The sequence below is a fragment of the Tenrec ecaudatus genome, chromosome 10, assembly GCF_050624435.1.
Source record: "Tenrec ecaudatus isolate mTenEca1 chromosome 10, mTenEca1.hap1, whole genome shotgun sequence".
NCBI lineage: Eukaryota > Metazoa > Chordata > Mammalia > Afrosoricida > Tenrecidae > Tenrec > Tenrec ecaudatus.
Genome location: NC_134539.1, coordinates 9030209 through 9036197, shown reverse-complemented (window position 1 = coordinate 9036197; position 5989 = coordinate 9030209). Strand labels below are relative to the sequence as shown.

The window sequence follows — 5989 nt, the reverse complement described above, 5'->3', positions numbered from 1 at the left end:
ACGAGGATTTCCCCCCCCCCCACTCTGTGGCACCCAGCCTGTGCCATAAAACCCAAAATTAAAGAACATGCAACAATAAACATTTTTCAATCCGACTGACTCTATTTCGCGGTGCCTACATTTGGGGCGGAAGGGAGGGCGCGTAGCTCAGCTATGTTACTTCTTGGGGAATCATTTGAGTAATGTTATCATTGTAGCAATTTGGAATTCTTATCTTCTTTACACCACGTAATTGTGTACTAAACAAGGTGGGTGGAATGCTTTTTTTGCTCCCATTTTCCCCAATGCAGAGACGGTGATGAAAATGAGATAGGGGAGATTTATGTCTGCTGGGTTGGCAGTCATTTCATATTTACTCAGGCTATGAGATTGAAATCACATCGGAGCCTCCCTATCCAGGTCTGCAGTATTTGTTATCTAAATAACTATGTGTGAGCAAATCAGATGCGGATAAGAAGCTTCCATGATCACTGTGCACGTTAACTCTGATTTATGAGTTGCTAGCTTCATCCAAACTCATTTGATCAAGGCTGCTCCGTTTGGTTTTGTGTCCCTGCTAGGATTGCGCAAGAGATTTCGTTCTAATTAGCGCCTTGACTAGTACCAGCAAAGGAAAAATCGAATACAAGGAACCAAGGGACCACAATTTGTGTGTGGTCTGCATAAACACTCAGGCCCGCTGCTTGATAAGGAACGTGGGCCACAGTGCAGAAACCATGCCCGGAAGCAGCAGGAGAGTTTGCTCTGTCCCTACCGCACACGCGGCAGATACCAAAATGCCAAATCGGGGACTACTTTTGCCATGTGTCTTCCTGGGGCCTGTTGTCAACTTACTACTAACAATCTTACTTTGGGGGAAAAAACACGTGCAACTCCATAGCAATGGTGTGGGCCCGAGCCTGAATAACCTTCCACCTCAGCTTAAGACGGTGTCCTGGGAAACCGAGGGCAGACATGTCTCCGCCACCTAAATGTTGTACAAATTCCTAGAATAACCATCTGTCCAACGGCACTCTCTACTTCCCTGCTGGATTTGATCATTCATTGCAATGGTCACTCAGACTCACCCACAGTTCGCACAGTTAGAGGGTATTAGGAAACCATATCAGGTTTAGGAATGCTTAGGATACAGTGTTTCAGTGAAGACAGCCTCCTCTCAGCAGTGCCAGCAGACACACTGTCAGGCTCCCGAAAGCTCTTGGCCTATCAGCCACGTGGCTCCTTGCTCTCCACCCTGCTCCAACAAGTTATTTTCATTCTGCTGCTGCTATGCCCAAAGACACCCTGCTCTGCCAGTATGTTTTAGCCTGGAGGGGCTCAGCTTTGAGCTCCTTTGGTCAGCAAACTAAACTCTCCCTGATTAAGTGCCCAGGGGCAACCAGCAAGCCTGCTGCCTAATGGCACTTAGCTTTCTTGTTCTAGGGCCGGGTAGCCCACTGCTCTGTCTCCTGCCAGTGTCCTGCTTCTGTTGCCTCCGCTGACACAACATTTTTCAGGACTGCTTGTTGTAAACTCTCACTGTCTGTCAAGGTCTCTAGCGTTACGGCTCTTTATCTCCTTCATCTAGGAGGTTCCGAGCAGGAATCTCAGGGTAGGAATCTTAATTTTAAAGGGCTCACTTCACTCCTCACTTGTCTTTCTTGATGACAGTGAGGTTTCCCCCTCACCACCTCTGGGACAGCTCCTTTAATCCAGTAGGATGACAGAACTGACCAACCCTCTCGTTAGGGCACCGTCTACCTTATTTGCATGGTTCCACTCTCATCAGGGTGTCTTATACTTTATTGATATTATTAGCAAGCTATCTAATTCCCTTGGTGATTCATAAATAGCGCACATGTGCATAGAGACCTAGCCAATCATTTGGGTGGAGTGAGAAGACTATAGCTAGAAGGGCCCCTGCTGAGTAACTCACTGCAGTGTAAACACATGCTCAGTTTGCCGTGCAACTTTAGAAGTTCCAACAGAACACACCTTCACGTGCATCTACTAAGAGATGGCATCCATCAGGGTTCTTGCTGGCTAGCCTCAACCGAATGGAGAATCTAATCAAGGAGAGGGGGTTTTCCTGAGGGACCACAGCAAACACAAAACCGTCGAATAGGAACTCACTTGCAAGGACACCCCTACAACCGCTGCAGAACCCCACTGCTGCTGGCGGCCCAGAGCCCTGCCTCTTGATGGCTAAGGACAGAAGATCCAGGTGGGAAGGGGTGGGGGTGGTCCAGCTGGGAGAGCTTGTGACTGTTGGTGCCCTGCTTAGAAGGCATGAGAGACTGAAGCTCCTCACTGGGAGAGGGATCACCATGTCCCACTAGCGCACTAGTGGGGGGTTACCTCCCAAGTGGGGAAAGGATTGTATACATGACAGGTCTGCTATTATGACGCCTCTATTCTCTTTGAAGTGCAGGGATTTCTCAGAGATAACGCAGCTTTGATGTCAGGCCACCACCAGAAAGCAAATCTCGCAGTCCATCGAGTCACATGATTTTTTTTTTGAATCCCTGTGCACAGAAATATTATGTTCACAGTACACGGTAGTCTGTAAACTTTAAGTATTGAACTCTCACCACAAGACTGGCAGTTCAAACCCACCAACCACTCCTGTGGAGCAAGATGATCCTGTTGTCTGCTCTTATAAAATGTTTCAGCCTCAGAAACCCGATGGCTGGTGTCTATGAATCAGAACAAATTTCAGAGTGGTGGGTTAGGTTTGGGATGCAGAGTATTATTTCTTATGAATTGAAATACGGTGAGAATGGACAAAAGGTGACACAGGGACATGAAGTGGGCACGTGCTGTTGGGAAAATGGCATCGCTGACTCTGTCCATGCAGGGTGCCACCGACATTCATTGTTCCTGTTCTGTGCTTGCTACCTTAGAGTAGTGGGGCAAAAGGATAAGATTAGCCAATGAACGCTCACTTTAATTCATAGGCAGCACTGCCTCGAACTGATTCAAAACACACTTCCTAGATATAAAATCAAATCAACAAGCATGAAACCCAAGACGTGAAAAGCATTTGCACAGAACTCTGAGAGAAACCGTTCTAATGCGCCTCTTATTTCATGCCCCCATGTCTCTTCCTCTCTGCAGGGAGGCCTTCTCGCCCAGATTCCAGAGCCAAATCTATCCCCCAAAGGAGAGGTTTCTTTGTTGACGGTGCCCTACAGTTCATGGGTTGGAGAGCTTCAGTTTTTAGACACAGACAAGGGCTGGATCATAAATAGTTTTGACATTGAGAGACATATGGCCCCTGTCACCACAACTCAACTCTGACATTGTAGTTGGAATGTAACCGTGGATAATGTGCAAATGAACAGTGGAGCTTTGTTCTAATAAAATCATTTACAAAAACAGGCTGCAAATTGGATTTGGCCCGTGGGCTGTAGGTTGGCGACCCTGCTTCCAACTCAATGAACTCTGTGCTTTCTTTTCCTGCCACATCTTTCTCCACCCTCCATCCCTCCCTCCCGTGCCAGGATCCTTGCTGAAGTCCGCCACCTCTATGTCATAGGAGACACACCTCTGTTTACTCTTCCATACAAAACCAACTTTGGTTTCAAGTCTGTTTTCTCACAGGAAGTCAAAATGAAATCGCAGTCGATGCACATGCATAATTCGTTCTGGATGACCAGGTGGATTTTTCTCTCTGTCAATTCGTGATTTGTCTGACTTTCCCCAGGTCATGTCTGTATTTGGGGAGGTTCTTGGAGTGCCATGCATCAGTGGGAACTAGACACCTGTCCCTGCCTTCGTCTGTCTGGTTGCTGATCCACGTCACATACCACCGTCTAGGCGGTCAGGCCTTGTAGTGGGCTGTTCTCCGGTCACAGTGTTCAGAAACACACAGTGAAAATTCTGAGGATGCCCACACCACACCAACACACGAGAATGCTGCGGGCTCCCGGAGGCTCAGGGTCTTTCCAAACTCTCTGTAGGACACAGGGCCGGTTTCCAAGGATACTGACTGCTTCTGCAATGTCCACTTAGGAAGGAAGACACAGATCGATTTACCATCAGATCTCTGATTTGCCTGGGGTTCTAAAGCCCCCAATTCCTGGACTTGAAGAGGTATAGCATGTTCTCACAGGCATTTCTGTACCCCCAAATTTCCTTCCTTCTACCTTGACTATTTCATCCATCCCAAAGAACTAAAGTGTAATTGATGCAAACTGTGGTATTTTTTTAATTGCTTCAAAAGCATGAAAGCCGAACAATGAATAAACGAAGACCAAAGAATTGATACTTTGAATTACGGTGAGTACAAACCCTTTTGCAGATACCGTGCACTTCTAGAAGAACAAGCAAATCTGCCTTGGAAGAAATACAGAAGTAATCCTGCTTAGAAGTGAGGAGGGCAAGATTTTGTCCCACTTACTTGGGACATGTTAGCAGGCGGCACCAGTCCTGGAGAAGGACAGTATGCTCGATAAAGAGGAAGCTCCTCGGCAAGATGGACGGACACAGGGACTGCGACCAGGGCCTCACGGGTGGTACGGACCGTGGGAAGCACAGCCTCCCTTCTGATTGCTATCACGCCAGAGGATCCCTTGTCCATTCTTCTGATAGCCCACCGTCCATTAAAAATTCCTCGCCATGAGCAAGTTCAAGTGTATCTATCCTTCGGGTCTTTCTGTTTCATTGTCCCTCTACTGCATGCTCCTGAGGCCATGGTGGGGACCATGGCTTGCTTCAGAGTCACCTTCGCTATCAAAGAGACCCCTTTGCTTTTAAGGGGTTGCAGCTGTCTTTTTGTAGCAGGTTTGCCCCATGCAATACATCAATAAACTTTTAAGCAACATAAATATAAATAAACAGATAGATAGGTAAATAGATAGATAAATAAATAAGAACAAACCCCGATTGGGATGTATATTACTTTTGAGATAAGACTGGTCAGCCTCTTCCATGGTTCCTTAAAAATCTCTAAACAATCCCCTGGCTGTGGGCAAAGAGACACCTGATTGGTGGTGGTGCTCTTATCTCAGTCAGGGGCAGAGCAGACTGGCAGCCCTTTGTTCATCCTAGCTTGATGCCTAGATCATGGCCAGAGCTGTTCCATGCCTAGGGCACATTAAAAAAAAATCTCTAAACACTGGCCTTGAGTGGCACAAATATTCCTCTTGGTAACAGAGACCCGAGCTAATGATCCGTTTGACAGACTCCCATCTCCTTCAGAAAGAGAACTGACAGAGCTACAGCCAACTTGGTGTCTGTCATTGCTGTTGTTTTGCTCTAGACTTCTCCAAACTCTTCACCAACCAGGTGACGGTGTTCCTGATTTACGGGAATTAGAGATTCAACAGCTTGCAACAGGGGCTGCCCAGCCAGGTCCTGGCAGAGTGGATGTGCTTCTCCTGGACGCCTGGCTGCCTTGCTCGGCTCCGGAACAGATGGCTTGTTGCTAAGGACAAAGTTCTTCATTTTCTTTCAAGTTTTCTCTGGGTGTATAAAGAACGGGGACCGTGCCAGTCCAGCATTTGCCCTCCTCAGTCCTGGAAGACATTCATCCGAGTCTAATGAGAAGAGCCTTTCGACTCAAAACCCAGAGACTGGGACATAAAGCACAGCATTTTTTACTAGTCCTGGTGGAATTTATAAGAATGAACTTTTTCTTCTCATCAAGCCTCCTTGTCCTCTTTTTGAGAAATGAACGCCATAGACGTCTAGCCCTGTCTCAGAGCAGTTGAAAGGGACGTGTGCAAATGAAAGGTAAAGGTATACTGAAGGTATTAATAAGAGGTTCCATGTTTTTATTCAAAATACATCTCTCCACTCTGTTTATTCCCTTGCCTCGCTTAAGTATCGCCGCCTTCACCTGCCTCGCTCCCTACTCCTTGTGCTACTCCCCTTCAAACCGGACTTATTCCTATTCCTGTTTGCAAATCAGATCCTTTCCCTAAACCATCTGCAGAACTGTGTTCTCCTGATTCCTTTTCTCTGCTGCCTCCTTGTTCCTGTAGCTGCCTTGTGTGTATGCTCACAG

At 47.1% G+C, this 5989-nt stretch overlaps 1 non-coding gene across 1 annotated transcript; it reads left to right on the top strand.

Annotated features, from left to right (window-relative positions):
- Window positions 1-4936: 4936 nt before the first annotated feature.
- LOC142460619 (small nucleolar RNA SNORA48) lies at window positions 4937-5080 on the top strand. The gene has a single exon (XR_012786792.1). It is a non-coding gene; the product is annotated as a small nucleolar RNA SNORA48 (small nucleolar RNA).
- Window positions 5081-5989: the final 909 nt, after the last annotated feature.